This window comes from Dromiciops gliroides, chromosome 3 (genome assembly GCF_019393635.1).
Source record: "Dromiciops gliroides isolate mDroGli1 chromosome 3, mDroGli1.pri, whole genome shotgun sequence".
Taxonomy (NCBI): domain Eukaryota; kingdom Metazoa; phylum Chordata; class Mammalia; order Microbiotheria; family Microbiotheriidae; genus Dromiciops; species Dromiciops gliroides.
The window spans coordinates 502,212,859-502,230,597 of record NC_057863.1 but is presented as its reverse complement, the minus strand read 5'-3'; positions in this window follow the sequence as shown (position 1 = coordinate 502,230,597).

Here is a 17,739-nt window from a genome sequence, read left to right as displayed (position 1 = left end):
CTACAATAATATAAATGGAAAGAATATGAACATCAAAACAATTGCAACTGAATATTGTTAGGTTATAATGATTAAGGTTCACCCCAAAGAAGAGATATGAAAATATGCCTCCCTCTATTTTGCAGAGGTGGGGGTGCGTGGGTGTGTAACACTGCATATAAGATTTTTTTGATGTATTTATTGACTTTGTTGTTGCTTCCCATTTATTTTCCCCTCATATAAAAATCTTAGTTATAAGGGATGGTTTTCTGGGAGAGGGCCAGTGGAAGAAAACAGGAAAATGTAGATGATGTAGAAACAAAATATTTCTAAAATATATATTAATAAAAAGGAATCGTACCAACTTTCTTCATTTTTTAATAGCCAAATTACTAGGTTTGGAGACATATTAAGACAGTTTGATTCCTGGATCTTATAATTACTGATGTGACCTTTGTAGTCATTTTCTTTTCTTTTCTTTTTTTTTTTTTTGCCAGGCAATGAGGATTAAGTGACTTGCCCAGAGTCACACAGCTGGTGTCAAGTGTCTGAGGTCACATTTGAACTCAGGTCTTCCTGAATCTAGGGCCAGTGCTTTAACCACTGTGCCACCTAGCTGTCCCCAAGAGTCATTTAATTTAGGAATATAGGTTCATAGGTTTAAATTTGGAAAGAACCTTAATGATGATCTAGTATAATCCCCTGATTTTACAGATGAAGAAACCAAGATTCATTAAGGTCACTTGATTCAAGGTCACATAACAGTAATGGCAGGGTCAAGATTTTAACTCACATTTTCTTACTCCAAATTCATTCTACTACCTTGTCTGTGTATTTGTTTCCTTTTTCTTGAAATGCAGTGTTTGGAATAGACAATCTCAAAGATCCTTTTTAGCTATAAAACTATAATGTCTAAGTTCGACGCTCTAACAATCAAGGTAACTCAGTTATCCATAAAGCATTTTCATGTGTGTATGAGGATGGTGGGGAGGGGAGACCTCATGGGCTCATCATGATATCACAGTTATATTCAGGATTCAGTTCCCCAGAAGTTCTATTAATCCCTGGGCCTTGAGTATCTTTCACTTGGAATGTCATTTTATTATTATTTTTGTTTTTTTGTTTCCCAGCTGCTGCCAGAGAGTTCACTGAATACTAGGAGCAGAGAAAAGAGAAAAAAAATGGGATTCAATTTAATTCATCACTATCACCACCTAAAGCCATCATCTTCTTCTTGCTATAGTGGAGAGAGCACTGAACTTGAGGTTAGAAGGCAATGGTGAGCAATGAGGCAAGTCAGGAAAGGGATCTCCCCTCTTTGTGGCATTATTGTGATACATGGGGAGATGCACTCTTAAGAGGGAAATAAAAGCAATGGACCAATGCAGAACCTACTAGTATCATATTAACCTCAAACGAATGTCAAGGGCAGGAGCAATTTGGGGTGGAGTGTGTGGTATGAGTGATAACTGGGGCAGACTATTGTTGTGGGGGAAAAAATTAAAACAACAAAACAATTGTGAGATATTTTATTCCAGAACATTACTTCATTGATAGCAAAATAGCAAGACCAGGGCACTACTGAGAAGAGAAGTGGAGGCAGCACAGGAAGAACCTGGACAATTCCTTGAGATGCTCCACAAAGTGCTAGGCTTGTGGGCTTAGCACTGATTTAAGTGGTAGCCGATTACATCAGCTGTTCTCTTATACTAGGGTATTTAAGAGAAATAAATGAAAGCTCTTAGGGTATCTGTTCTTTGTTTGAATGGTCAGTGAGATTCGGTGGATGTAGGGGTGAACTGTTGTGGAGAAAATCAGTACTCTGTGCTTGGGGAAGAGACCAGTGGAGGATGGGTGACTGCATAGGATAGATACGTGTCTGTATGACTGGTTCTTGATTTCCTGCCCCGTATCTGGGTGGTGAAGAGGGGCGTTTAGTTGGGGTCTTGTTTTATGCTATTACACATTCCACAGTCTTCTCTAAATCAAGGGGATTTAGCAGTCATAATGAAATTTTATCTGTAGAGCTCAATTCCTTATTTTCTGCCCCTATGGAAGAGGGCCCTATGGTTGGTGCTGGGCTGGCATGATATACTGGATGGGAGACAACAAACCTTTTTCCAAGAGCAGTTGCTAGAGATTTAAACCCACTTATATAATCGTTAAATTCAACAATTCAATTCCAGCAAATGTTTTGTAAGCACCTACTATTCACACATATGCAAGACTATTCCAGAGTTAAAGGATTTACTAGAGTAAGGTTGTTAGCCCCTCTGGCTACAGCTAACCCCTGGAGCTAAACACTAGACCTCTGTGGGATTTAGATTTTTCATTTGTGTGATGGAAATAACACTTGCCTAGATAAAGACAAGATTCTATTGTTACCATGTTCATTATTTCTAAAACTGAACTTTACTTGATGGTGGGTGTTGTTGGTGCTCTCTCTAGATTGCTCTATGTCACTATTGTATTGACCTTGAAGTTTTCTTTGGCTAAGAAGAAAGCCTGAGAGGGAGAGGATATAGAAAACCAATCAGATCCAATACTCACCTGTCCCTTTAATTTTGCACTATTACTTAAATTACATAATAAGCTGGCACACATATGCGATGTCATATGTTTCATTCATCTGTACTATTATTTTTTGTTTGATTATTACTGACAAAGCCATTCCTGTGAATAGTTCCCTTCCTATCCATTTTCAAATGGATTTGGATTTTGGAAGATCTTCTCAGCTTTTGTGATTAAATCCAGCTCAGGATTCAAAGAGCAGGCATTTTGTTCATTGGAAAAATTAGCCAAAGCTCATTTCATTGTAGTCAATCCTTTTTGACCTATTTAAGGGGCAATGCCCCCAACAGCTGTGTTACAAAGGTCAAACAGGAAGAGTCAACCAAAAGCAGTCTAGTATGCCTTCTCTCTATATCCTTACCCTAACTTCAAACTCAACTATTCTGCCTTGAAGTAAAACTTATTTCAATATTTTTGTCAGTATTTTTTTTCAATACTTTACCAAGCTCTGCTCGATGCAAGCTTGCCTTTACAATTTCTGTAGAGTGGTGCATTAAAACAAAGGGAATGAAATCAGATAGCAGTTCTGGCTCACCTTGAAGGCACTGGCTGTTCCTATCCATGTGACCTTGAAAATGGTAAGTGTGCAGCCTGATAGCAGAACAAGAAAAATGTCCCATTCTCTAGCGATGTCAACCATTACTCAGCGGAGCAAACACACACACACACACACACACACACACACACACACACAGAGGTAAAAGAGAAGAAAAAAGAAGTTTCAGAGGAAGCTGGTTAAAATGAATGAATGATCAGAAAAGGAAAAAAAAAATCCAGAAATGTCTTCTCTACCCTAATCTTTAACTCCCAGAGGGAAAATTCAGGTAATGATACAATTGTGATTTGGGGGGAAATGGCATTGAAATGGGGGCAGAAGGGTGTTGTGTGAATAAAAAGTATTATCAGCATCTGGCAAAATACCTCCTTTTTCCTTCTTCTTTCCCACTTCTTTGACCTATGCTGTTATCTCCAGATTTATCAGCAATAGTAGATGGCTTTCTCACATCAGTAAGCACTATCCAAAATATAACAATCAAAAAGAATCAGAGAAAATAAATCAATGTCCACAAACAACTGACCAATTTTGGCAAGTACAATTTATTCATAAAAGCTACAGTGCACAGGGGATTCTCTTGTCTTGCATCCTCAATTCCCTTAATTCAGATGCCAATGCAATTGAGCGTCAGGTGGCAGTCAAGATGGGAAGACATGCATTGTTCCTTTCTGCCTGCTTTGTTCCCTTAATGCCTCTGGTCTCCCTCTTTTTAATCTCTGAGAGACCCATTTTCTGTCTGAATTCTATGTGATTGCTATCCTAATTAATTAAAGATAGTAATTAAAGTGGAGCTGGCCTGATAGTAGGGTGGAGGAGAAGCCTCTGGTTATATTGGTATGATCACTGCTTCCACAGATGTTTGATGCATCCTTTTGATTGTACATATCATCACTCTACAGAGGTTGTAATCATGCACCAGCAGAAATCATCTTAGCAGAAAGACCTCCACATTTCATCCCTGAAGGCACGCCAGGATTAATTGCATATTTTTTTATTTCCTATACATCCATGTATCTACTGCTAAAAATATTGTTTGGAACCTCATTACCCCTCCCCTCAAAGTCTTGTGTTTTATTTATATTTAATAAGTGTTCTTCCCTTGACCCATTTCCCACTGTCTGCTATTGTGAATATTTTGTCGTATCCAGGTTGAAGTCAAATGAAGTGCCCATGATGAAAGAAAGGGAAGAGGCAGGATGGCAAGTGGGAAGACATGAGAATATGAGATTTGTAGATTGAAAAAAGGAGAGAGGAGGGAGAATTGAGAGATTATTGTGCATAGCTGAGGGTGGGGTTCTGGGACTCTAGGCTAGAAAACATAACAGGAAAACATCCTCTGACAAATAAACAAGAGCTCCTAGTCCTGAAAACACTGAGTGCATAATTCCACTGACAATAATTAATTAACAATAATAGTTTGCACTCAGAGCACAGCTTTCATCCAAGAACCTCAAAGCACTTCAGAAACCACACTTAATTAAACCTCCCAGCCCCCCTGTCGGAAGGTAAGCATATATTAATTGCACAGTTTTCTAGGACTGAAAGGCAGACACTGGGAAGTTAAGTGACTTGTCCAGTGGCTTGTTATTTTGCAAAGCCAGCTCAACAGGGAAGAAAAAAAATCCTTCAGTCAGTTGAGTCTGGTTCATGTTTTCATCACCTGAAATGGCGGGCAGTGACCTGTTAGAGTGACCAGTGTGTACAGTCAGTAATTAGTTGCCAACCTAACACAAAACCTGCTGTGTGTTCAATTCACTCTTCTCTTCCCTTCCTACTGTGGACTCACTGGCTTTCAGCCTCTTATCTGGTACAGAAAATCTCTGCTCCTCAATCCTGGAGCAAGCTGGGAGGTGAACTCTCCTACACAGACAGTATTTAATTTGTGATGGCTTGATGGGGTTAGTCACCTTGTTCTTTCCTGTTGCGTGCCACTGTCCATGCTCTAGCTAGAGTTTCTTTTGCTGGTGCCTTGTCATCGGGGGTACTGATGGATGGGTATCCGGAGCGACAGAAGAGAAATGTGCTTGTCTATTTGGGTGTTTTTCACGTTCCTCTTTGCTGCTCATCCTCCCTCTTACCCCAGTCCTTGGTTGGCGGCTATTGCAGTACTCCCTCTCAGGCCCCCCAGATGGGAAGGAGGAAAGATTAGCTCTCTCTGGATCTCGTGCCAGGGCTGTGTGCTGGATTAAGCTGGCAGAGAGACTTGAACAGCTTCATCTTCAGGAGCCAGGGAGGTTCTTTCAAGGTCACTCAGCAATGCACACATGTTTTTTAGTTTCCACTGGATGAATGTGGTGTCCAGGAGTTACAAACATTATTTATTCTGCTTTCCAGGTTAATGTGGGACTTAATTTACTGTTTTTGTTTAAATGGAGTGTTTAAGGCCATATATGGGGTGGGGTAGCAATAAGTCTATGAATATCTGAAACCTCCCTGAATGAAGTCAGTCATATTCCTAGAACTTAGAGACCATTAGGCTAAGTATCGGGTCAGAGTTTCACCCTTCATATCCTAAGAAATGTAGAACCATAGATTTCATAGAAAACATTTGTTTTCTGGGGAGGGAGAAGAGTCTCACCCTGAATACATAGCATGAGGGTAAGATTAATGGTGAAAGATACAGCTCCAGCAGTATTCAGCGATTATTCTTTAGGATAATTCAAATGAACAAGTGAGTTGAATGTGGAAGTCACCAATAGAGGTAATAAGTGTCTTTCCTCATGTCTTTCCTACCCCACATCACTTAACATACAGTGATTCTCTTACTTTTCTTTTATCTGATGATCTGAATGTATTTTGCAAACAGCAATGCATTAACGTTTGCAAGATCTTAGCAAAACAGGAAATATACCATTATCATCAATCTTCTTTGGTTTGTGAATATGTTTAAGGGTTGAAAGGTCAAAGCAGAGAGCTGGGGAAGAGATGGTGTACAGAGTGGGGTGCAAAGGAGCAGTCACAGTTGAAACTGCCTTGTTGTAAGACCTGCAGACACTCTGAAGCAGAGAGCCCTTACTAACTTTGAATCTATTCCCACATTTATAAAATGCTGAAAACCTACATCATGAGTTTATTGTGAGGATCAAAGAAGATCATATGTGAATATAACATATGTGAATGTGCTTTGAAGATCTCAAAAATGCTGGCGATTTTAAGATATTCAAATTACTCTTATCATTAGCCACTAGATATCACTACTGGCCAGCAACAGTTCTTTCCATATGGGGTTATTGGGACCATTGCACAAAATGGTATACTGAACAGAAAGGATGTTGTGGATGCTTTGAGGGGAAATAAGCAGTATCCTGTGAGAACAGTGATATTCCAGCTTTTAGTGCCTGGCCTGATCTGATTAGATTCTGTATAATCTTTCACCCCATTCACTAAATAAACACAACTCCCAAACCCCATTTAAAGCTATTATTTCATAGGACTGGAAGCCAGATACCCAGGGGCAGATCATTCAGAACTCAAGGCCCACTTTCCTAAGAGGCACCTGAGAAGCAAAATGGGTGGTCAGGAAATGCTTAGAACAGACCCACATAACAGTTTTAATTAAAGACATAGAGTCCTCATATGAGCAAATCCAGAAATAGCATTTCAAGGAAATTGACTTCCAGTATGACTGAGGAGGAATTTATCTACATAGCCTTACCTGGGCCCAGCTATGTAGAAGCAATATGGCCACTTGATGAAATGATCAGAGTAATAATAATTTTGCCTATAGTAATTTCATATAATAATAATAATAATAATAATAATGGTATGAGTCATCAGACAGGTATGTAAAATTAGCAGCTCAGGATCAGTAACTGATAAAAAATTAAAACAAAATTGGGAACATTAGCATGTGTACAGCAGTGGTCATTGATGATGATGGTGCTGCTGTTGCTGCTGAGAAAATCCCTAGTTCGAGGTTAGTGAATATAAGGAAAAGAAGACATATCTCATTGATCTATTTTATACAAGACTGCCTGACTTTACTGTTCAGGTACTCAGCCACAATAATGAATTCATATACAGAACCCTGGACATACTATCTCAGCAACCATTGGCTTTCTAGAACTGATGGCTGTCTATGGGGGTGAAGACCCTACATCACCATAAAATAATTACAATACAATTGCCTTTGCTCTTATTAGCTGACATTAAAAAAAAAACAAAAACTAAAGTACATTACAGGGATGACATGTTGATTAAGATATAGCCTTGGGGGCAGCTAGGTGGCTCAGTGGATAGAACACTGGCCCTGGAGTCAGGAGTACCTGAGTTCAAATCAGGCCTCAGACACTTAACACTTACTAGCTGTGTGACCCTGGGCAAGTCACTTAACCCCAATTGCCTCACTAAAAAAAAAAAAAAAAGATAATAGCCTTAATGTAATGGAGAGAATACTGGGTTTCAAATGACTCTGCTCTAGGTCTAACTCTTGCACTGATAGTCTATGACCTGAGGCAAAATCTTTAATAACTCTTGACCTCAGTCTCCTCATATGTAAATGGAGGATATTCTAGAGTATTGCTTTTTCCATTTTTAAGATGAGGAGAAAAACAAACTACAGAGAGGTTAAGTGGTGAGCTCAAAGTAAATCGATGAAAGTCAGTGCAGAGACAACTTTGTGATCCAAGAATACTTTTTCCCAATCAATTGTATTGGACCACTCCTCCTTTCTTCCATTTCTCACTTATTTGACGTGATCCCAGCTAACTTCCTTTAGCCTACTTCTCAAGGCCCTCTCTTTTTGTCCCTCTCTTGTCCAGGAGGTTGTAAGCATGTGGTCTGGTAATCATAGATTTCCATCGAGAAATCTGTACAAAATACAAAAAAAAATTAATAAAATTCACATGAGTGCCAGTGCAGACTCATGGAAATCACACAGCTCTCTGCAGCTGCACAGAAACTGGGCCAGAATTACCATCCAAAGAGACTTCTGAAAATGCCAGCAATGATATTCTATCACAGTGTCAGGTCTGGAGGTTTTCACCTTGCCACTTGCAAGTTTTGTCCAACTGCCTTCAGGGTTTACTCAGCCAATGAAAGACTTGCAGAAAGATGAGCCACTTAAAAATCTGTATTCTATTGTCTGTATGTGGTAACTAGGATTTTCAGGGGAACTGGATAGAACTGAACTTTCTTTCCTGATCATTATGTTACAAATATACTGAGTATATAATTCTTTAAGCTCAGTATTCTTTTTATCCTCATTTATCTCCAGGCACTAAACTGCTATTATTCCAATTATAGCCAGCTTTCCATTATTTGTGGTCATGGGGTGAAAGAGTAGGGGGCTGGGTGGTACAAGAAGAAGTCACAGGATAATGAAAATCCACAGATTTGCTTCATTAACTTGTCTCTTTACTTCACTCAATTGCTCTTAGAAAGACTGTTCCTATATAGTGTCTTAGTCCAATTAGCTTATTCCTCTCCTTGCTACCTATCAACAACTTTCAGGTGGAGGTGCTAATGAGCAACAAAATGGCTGGAAATAAGGAGGAAGACAAGACATAGAAGAGAAGTAAAGGGCTTGGATAGTACACACATTGGCTCACCTACTCATCAATTACCAAAGACAGGGCATAACAAGAAGATGCCTTGGAAAGGCGATCGCTTTCTGTATAAAGCCACAGGGTGAAGAAACTCAATGAAAACACAATGAAGATTCTTCTCTCAAGGATAGAGGGGGAAGGATTGCTCTGCTAACCTCTCTGATGAGCACTTACTGATAACTACATATTACTGCTTAGAATCACAGGCAATAATTATTAGAGAGGAGTTTACTCTGAAAGGGGAGGAAAGAGAGATGTTGGTATATGTTGGTGTGTTCCTGCCCTTGAGGTTAAATTCCCTGGGAGTATGATGGTACAAATCTCTGGACTAAATGGATAGGAAGGATTTTGAAATCCTGTCCATTTGATTATAGAAAATCCCACTTAAGCAGCTGCTCCAAAGATAAAAACATAACCATTCAAATTCCTTTACCTATATTACTGTGATTATTAAAAGAGATGAATTTTAAAAAGATCTAATTAGGTTTAATTGCCCAGTCCACAGTGCTGACATTAGAAATCAGACACTTTCTGAGGGTTTGAAGAGGTAGGGGCAGCCCTCACAGGGATAATTTTTGGTATCCTTTTTACATTACCTTAGTCCTTACTGAGTCCTCATAGTTGCAAGGCCCCTAGAGGTGACAGGTGGTACTTTGAGAGGTAGTGTGGTATAGTGGAAGGGGCGCTAGGTGTAAAATTGTGAGAATGGGGTTCAGGTCTTTATTTGGAGACTTACTAGTTATGTGAATTTGGGCCTGGCACTTCATATTTGTGATCCTTACTTTCTTCATCTATGAAATGGGAATAACTCCTGAACTCAGAAAGCTTTTCTGGGAAAGTGTTTGTAAAGTTTAAGGTCATCTACAGATGTGAGTTCTCATAATCTGTGAAGTGATTTCTATTCTTAAGTGAGGAAGTGGTCTTTCAGATAAGAAATGTTCAGAAAGCCTGGGCAACAGGAAACACCTTGAGGCCTAAGTAAGAACACTCTTTTGTGGTTATCCTTTTAGCAATGGCAACTGGACAAATAGTGGACAATGGGGGCTGGGGCTGGGGGAATTGGGGAGGACTTCTATAATCACAAAATGTCAAAGTTTGAAGGGCCCTTAGAAAATATCGAGTCCAATCCCCTAATTTTGCTGAATTTTACCAAGAATTGAAGTGATCTCATAAGGGTCACAGATATATGGTAGCAGAGCTTTCCATTAGAGCACAGATCTTTATTACTTCCATCCAGTCAAGTGATTTTTCTACTCTGACTCTCAAGTAGAGATGGAGTGAGATGTTCTTTGGTTCCTCAAAGTACCCAGTGTGACTGTGTTCTTGGTCACTGGAAAATCTTCCGAGAGAAGTCAATAACCCTCTCCAGTTCTGTGAAGGAATCAGGGAATGGGAACCATAAAAGCTCAAGTTCTGAATTTTCCTGGCTCACCTCTTCCTGACATGGATTCTTTCAGATTTAATTCTATTCCCTGAGAATAGAAATAATTTGGATAGAAAGCACAAATGGCATCTTCTGGGGTCAGTTATATTTGGGGCCCTTGAATCAGGATGAGCCAGACCAAACCAGATCTAAAGTATTACTCATATCAAAACTTCCAGGGGCAGCTAGGTGGTGCAGTGGATAGAACACTGGTCCTGGATTCAGGAGGACCTGAGTTCAACTTCGGCCTCAGACACTTGACACTTACTAGCTGTGTGACCCTGGGCAAATTACTTAACCCTCATTGCCCTGCCAAAAATTAATTAATTTAAAACAAACAAACAAACAAAAAAACCTTCCTCCAGCACTCCAAACCCTGCCAGTGACTCTAGTTTAATGCCATCTCTGCTATACAGAATCTTGAAATATCTCCCTCCCCACCACCATTACTGAACCAGTGTAAATCAAACTGTGCTTTGGCAATTCTTGAGCCAATGTAAGCTCAACTGTAATTCTTGTCTATGCCAATATCTGCTCCTGTCTAGCTTAGGTTATGTTCTCTATTGAGAGGCACCATAATGTGGGAGAAACAGCACTGAATTAGGAGACTGAAGATCTAGGTTTGAGCCCCAGATTGTATTTACTCATCATATGATGTCTGGCAAGTTGGCATCTCTTAGCTTTTTGGTGTCACGGTCAGTCTGGAACTAGAAAGGATCCTAGAGCTAATTTAAAATAATCTCCTTGCTTTACAAATGAGGAAATGGGGTCTCAGAACAGTTAAGTGACAAGCCCAAGGTCACACAGGTATTAAATAGCAATCTAAATAGCAGTAGGAATAGCAATAGGAATTTGAGGTCATATGACCTCAAGTTTTGTTCTTTCTCCACTGAATCATACTGCCTCATGGTTCTCACCTGTAAAATGGGGTAATTGCAATATCTACCTTACAGGGCTGTTAGATGGGGGGGGAACCCCAAAAAAACAAAAGAAAAGAAAAACCAAAATAAAACATTGTGAAATGTGAGGTATTTTATAATGTGGGTCATCAGTATTCCTCTTGACCTCTTGGATTATTCTTGACCAGAGAGGAAATGGTATTTCTACTTCCTCCATACCACCCTGGTATTGTGATCCAGGCAGCCCTTACATATGGTCTGGTCTCAGTGCCAAAAAAAACTCTTTGGAAAGCTGTGAATCAATTCACCTCCCTCTCTCCTTCCTCTCCTCACCTATAATTGGGAGACTACTCACCTGCCTTAAAAATGCATGGGCACAGAAGATGAATGAGAGTTGAGAGCTAAATTCACTATTACTATTCTATTCAACCCTGTTGTTTATTTTCCACAGAAACTAAATAATGGATCTAAAGTGTTTGCTATTACTTTAAGGAACTGCTGATGCGTCATAGAAATCTTTGAAAAACATTCTCTGTAGATTCATGAATCTACTTCAAATGCAGACATTTCCCTTCCCCCTCCTGACTTCTTTTCCTTTTTTTTTTTTTTTTAAGCAAAAAGCCTCTTGTGGGAAAGAGAACCTTTCCTGCTCAGGCCTGTCATTGACATATACTCTGGGTTGGAGCCATTAAAGTTGGCCTGGGATCTTTCATTCACTGGTTTCCAGGACATAGAATTCATAGGCCTACCTTTCTCTCATTCTAGACACTATGGTACCTTGCTAATACGCATTCTTTTTCCTACCCAATAGGCTTTTCTATATTCTTTTGAGGCTTGTTCAAGGTCACACGAGAATTTCATGACATCATTACAATTACAGCTCTCTTCAACTTCCCAGTTCTTTTGGTTATATATGAGGCAAGGCTATTGATGTATTTTATTCAAAAGGAGGATCACAACACGACTCTGTCCAATTGCTTAATCAGAGAATTTTCATGCAGAAGGGGAACTGAGAGAACATTGAGTCCAACCTTTTCCTTTTATGGATTAGAAAACTGGGTCACAAGAGAGGCGAAGTTGGTACAGCCAAGACTCCAGATCTCCTGATCTCCAGTGTTTTCTACAACACAACAATGTCTTCTTTGCGAGATGCAATATTTATTTGGGGGTAGGGAGATTGTGTTATGTTTTATTTCTAGCAATTACCTTGTACTACTAGGTGTTATGGGAGGATTATGGGCCCAAGTTACCCCAAAATTTGTCTGGGGAGGTCAAGGAACTTTTTTTCCTTGAAACCTCAGGAGTTTTCCCTTGAAATCAAGTAGGCCTCTCCTTGAGCTCAATCAAGGACATACATACCCAAAAGAGATAAGCAGCACCAGATTGAACTGAGCATGTTCCAGGATGACCACCCGCATTCCAGTCTTCCTGAGCAGCTGCATGAGGTAATCCTGTTGGGAGTGACTACACCAGGAGAAGACCACCTGGAACTGCCCACCAGCAGACTGCTCGGACCCACCAGGATGGAATTAATGCCCATCACCAGATTGCTCAAGACCTGTCATCACCTACCTCAGCCTACCACCAAAGCACCCCCAGCCCATCACCCAATAAGGGACATTCTTTACCAACACCATCTGAACCTTATAAAAGAGTGCTCCCCAAGCTAGTCAGGGAGGAAAGAATTTTATTTCTCCAAAACCTTCCTCCCAGCCAGTTTCTCTTGTACCCCAATAAACCTGTTCTTTTTTTTTTTTTTTGTGGGGCAATGGGGGTTAAGTGACTTGCCCAGGATCACACAGCTAGTAAGTGTCAAGTGTCTGAGGCTGGATTTGAACTCAGGTACTCCTGAATCCAGGGCCGGTGCTTTATCCACTGTACCACCTAGCTGCCCCAGAGAGTATAATTCTTTACAGAGGAATCCTAAGGACCCATGTGCTTTCTCTCCATATCATTTTGGTGCCCACTGGGGGCCAAAAATGGCATGGGAAGGGATAGGGGTTTGGGGTCCTTAGGAATTCCTCTTTAAAGAATTACACCCTCTTGCACACAAAAGCAGTTAGAATAAGATGGTAGTTTATTTAGAGGAAGGGGAACGGAAGGGAAACCATGAAAGAAGTCCTTGGACTTCTCATGGGGAAAAAGGCATGGCACAGAGAGAATGTGGCTCTGAGATACCAATCTCCTCAAGCAGGAGACTGGCTGGTACTTTAATAGAGTACTGATGGGGGTGACCTTCTGACTGTGGAAAGTTCCTTTAGTGAGAAAGGACCATCCCTCATTGGTGGTGTCTGGAGGATTTGGGTGAGGGGTGGCTGCTGATCTCTCAAGCCATCTCCTCAGAACAGAAAAGAAGCAGCCACACCTAATCTTATCACTCCAGGGTTGAAGGAGACAAGAATGAAGGGTGGGGGTCCTGGAGCTAGCTCAGGTTGATCTGGTTCCACTTATCTCTCTAGGTGTGTCTGTCCTTTGGTTTAGTTTCTCAAGGAGAAGGTTCTTTGATGTGTCCCAGAGAACTTCTGGGGTACTCTAGGCCCATAACATAGGTACCAATCATTTCATAGAAATAAAGACATGATTCCTATTCTTTATGAGTTTAGAGTCCAAGAATTAAAACTGAAAAAGGCAGCCTAATGTAGTGGAAAAGAACAATAGATCTGATAGAAGAAAAGGCTTTGAATTCTGAACTTGCTATGTATTATCTCTGTTACCTTTGACAGGTCACTTATAACCACTCTGGGTCTGTTTCCTGATCTGTAAATTAAAGGAGTTAGACTAGATAATCTCGGAGATCTAACCTTCTCCCCTAGTTTTAGTTCTATGATTTATATTCCCATGACATCTCTGGTCCTTATTTTCTTCATATATAATACTAAGGGACTAGACTTGATGAGGAGAATTATTTTTAACCCTAGTTCCTATGAAATAACCTTGTTCCTTGTCTATCCCATATTCCAGGGAGGTAGATGACTCAGTGGTAGAGCACTGGCACTGAAGTTGGGAGGACCTGAGTTCAAATATGACCTCAGACACTTACTAAGCTGTGTGAGACCCTGGGCAAGTCACTTAACCCCAATTACCTTAAACATTTGGGGTCATCTCCAGTCACCCAGATATATATTTTGCCACTGGTCCCAAATGGCTCTGGAGGAGAGAGTGAAGTTGGTGATTTTGTACAGCCCTCCCTCACTTAAATCCAATTCACTGCAAGTCAGGATATCACCTGAATGTTATGGTCCTCTTTGAGAAAGAAGGACAAACAACAACAATCCATTATTCTATCCCTTCTAGGATTCTTTTTTTGGGAGGGGGAGGGGAGGCACTGTATTAGAATGGGAAGTTCAAGTAAGTTCTCACTGAGTCTCTGGTGGAAATGCATCTCTTTCTTTTCTTTGTTCCCCAGTGGCAGCCTGAGGGAATTTTTAACTGGAGGAGATGGGAAAAGGAAAAAGTCTTCTTATTCTCTTCTACATTCCAATTATTGAATAAAATTCTGGATATGTATTGTCTTACTCATAGTAGGCACTTAAATGCTTCTTGAATTGCATTGCATTGGGTGACTGCTTCAGGGGTCAAAAGGAATAAACATCTATGACTAAATCACCCATTGTGCCTAGAGGTTCACTTTGGTCTTCAGAGGTAGAATAACTAGCAATGATATAACCCAATCACAAATTGACTAGGTCTCTTGGATTTTATAAATAAAAGATAATTCAAGGTTACAAATGAAAACCAAGGCAGCTTCTTCTCTCTTCTATTTACTGCTGTGGACTCAATCTCTCTGGGTCAGACCATTATACAGTATACCTGGGGCCGGTTTCCCATGGTTTGCTTGGATGGATGAAATGACCTGGGGGCTGTTTTTTGTTTCAGACCTCAATGATGAAAGGCTTTCCACAGTAGACTCAAGGTGAATTTTCAACTAATTTGCTCATGATCCAATCCATGGACTGACAGCTCCTGTGAAACTCTAATCCTACCTTTTAATAGCTGCTCTTGGGCACTCCTCACTCCACCAAATATAATACATGTAATATACTATGGTCAGTTTTCAGAATTGTACTGGCAGCTGATGAGAGAACACCAAAGAGGGAAAAAGAGTAGACATTCTTAGCTGACCTGGTAAAGTCATGTACATTCCCACCACCTTGGCATCAGTGCCAGGTCTCCTTGTCAGACCTTTGATATGGACTGGCAGAAGAGAGCTGTGAGAGGAGGATAGGATGAGGAGGAGGGGTTGTGGGAGAATTGACTGGAAATAGAGATCTTTTTTCGTCACTCTTCAGGTGTCAGCTGTGAATCAGCAGTTCATTTTACTTTGGTTCTTTAGGGAGATGTCTTTCTAGCAGGCAGATTCCTGTTCAGACTGCTACCATTCTGGTCAAATACTTTTGTTTGAGATAGGAGTAATTTATATGGCCTGGGGCTCCTCTGGAAAAAAGACAGGTCCTATTTTCACTAGGGCTCTGGGGGTGTCTTAGGTATTCTCTAGTCTTTTCCAATGCTAGGTCTGTCAAACATCAGAGAATGGAGGAAAAGGTGTAAGAAGCAAATTATCTTAGTAAGGAGAGACCTGGAATGGACATCTTTTTCACTCCTTCCCACACCCTTACCCTTCATCCCCCTTCCTCCATCCCTTATACAAACACACATGCAATGCCCCATGGTAGATACTATTCTTTCTTAATTTAATTTTTTTCAATCAGCAAAAAAACACCTTCTCTCTCTTCTACCCCCAATTGAAAAAAGAAAGAAAAATAAATTCTTTGTTACAAACACAGAGCCTGTCAAAACATATTTCTGCATTAGCAAAATTAAAGATTGTGTCTCATTTTGTACTCTGGGTCTTTTATTTTTCTATAAGGAAGAACTTGACATGTTTTCTCATCAGTTTTCTGGATTTATGGTTGATCACTAGCCTGATTAGAGTTTCTAAGGCTTTCAGAGTTATTTGTCTTTACAATATTGTTGTTATTGTATAAGATTCTCCAGATTCTGCTCATTTTACTATGCATCATGCCAAACAAGTCTTCTAGGAGTTTTCCAAATTTTCCCCTTTAACTTTTCTTGTAGTACAGTGCTATTGCATCACATTCACATACTATAGCTTTAGTCATTCCCCAATTTACAACTCCCCCAGTTTCTAGTTCTTTTCCACCACAAGAAGACCTATGAATATTTTTGTATATTCTTATTTATATTTGCATATTCTTAATTAGGACCAATTCTTCCTTTAGTCTTCCCTCCACTAAATCCCCTTTTCTACCCTTTCCCTTCTCCTTACCTGATTAATGAAATATATTTCTCTATCCTACAGTTTGTGCCTGTGTATTTTTCTCTACTTAAGCCAGTTTATAGTAGTGTGAAGTTCAAATGTTAGGCACTCCCCCTGCCCCTTCCTTCCTTGTTTGTACAGCCTTCGACTTGTTCATCCAGATCATGAGATATTTTCCCTAATTTTCCTCTCCCTATCTTCCCTTACTGTATTCCTCTTCCCCTCCCTTTCCATTCTTCCTCTAAGATCATCAAGACATTACAGAATGTCTAATTAGATTCCTTCTATAAGCCCTTATAATTGGGTTCAGAGGGGACATATATATCCTCTCTCGGTTAGAATATAAGCAGGTTATTTTTACTCTTTGTGATAGTTTGTTCATGTTTACTTTTGGTTTCTCTTGACTCCTGTGTTTACACTTCAGAGTTTTTATACAGTTTTTCATCAGGAATGCTTATTGTTCAGTCATTTCACTTGTGTCCAACTCTTTGTGTCTCTATTTGAAGATTTTCTTGGCAAAGATACTGGAGCAGTTTGCCATTACCTTCTTCAGCTCATTTTACAGATGAGCAATTGAGGCAAACAAGGTGAAATGACTTTTCCCATGGTCAAACAGCTAATAGGTGTCTAAGGCTGGATTTTAACCCACAAAGATGGGCATTTCTGATTTTAAGTCCAGTTAGTGCTCTATCCATTGTGCTACTTAGTTGCCCTCCGGAATGCTTAGAATCCTCCTATTTCATTAAAGTAACATTTTTCCCCTGTAAAATTTATAGAATGTAGGATTTCTCGAGTAGGATGTAGCAAATCTGAGTATATTATTCTAGGTTGTAGTCCTATATGTTTTTGCCTTCAGGAATATTGTTTTCCAAGGTCTCCATTCCTTGATAGTGGCTGCTAAATTGCATGTGATATTGACTACAACTCCTCAGTCCTTTTTTTTCCTGCTAGCTTCTTGCAACAGTTTTCCTTTGACCTAGAAGCTCTTGATTTTGACTATATTGTTCTTGAAGTTTTCATTTTGGAGTTTCTTTGAGGAGATGACTGATGGATTCTATCTATTTCTACTTTGCTCTCTCATTCCAAGAAATCTGGGCAGTTTTCTTTTAAGATGTTTTGAAATGTGATATCTAGGCTTTTTATTTTCATCATGGCTTTCTGGTAGTCAAAGTTTCTTAATTCCTGTGAGAAATGGGTAGTTGTCTCCTCTCAATGGGGAAATAACAGTCAGTCATACTCCCCCTGACCTGTTTGTAGGACGAAGGTCTCAGATCCCCTCCTCCCACTCAGGTTAGGAGGTCACATGGTTCTAGGAGCCCTGGTTTCAAAAAGGTCCGCTCCAGAGTTCTGTCCATATAAGGAAGTATAAGGTCCACTCCTGAGTTATGCCCATACAAGGAAGAGGGGTGGGAATACTGCATTCCAATTAGCTAGTTTTTGCGCATAGATTGTAACCCTTGAGTAATTGGACCATTGATGAAAAAAGG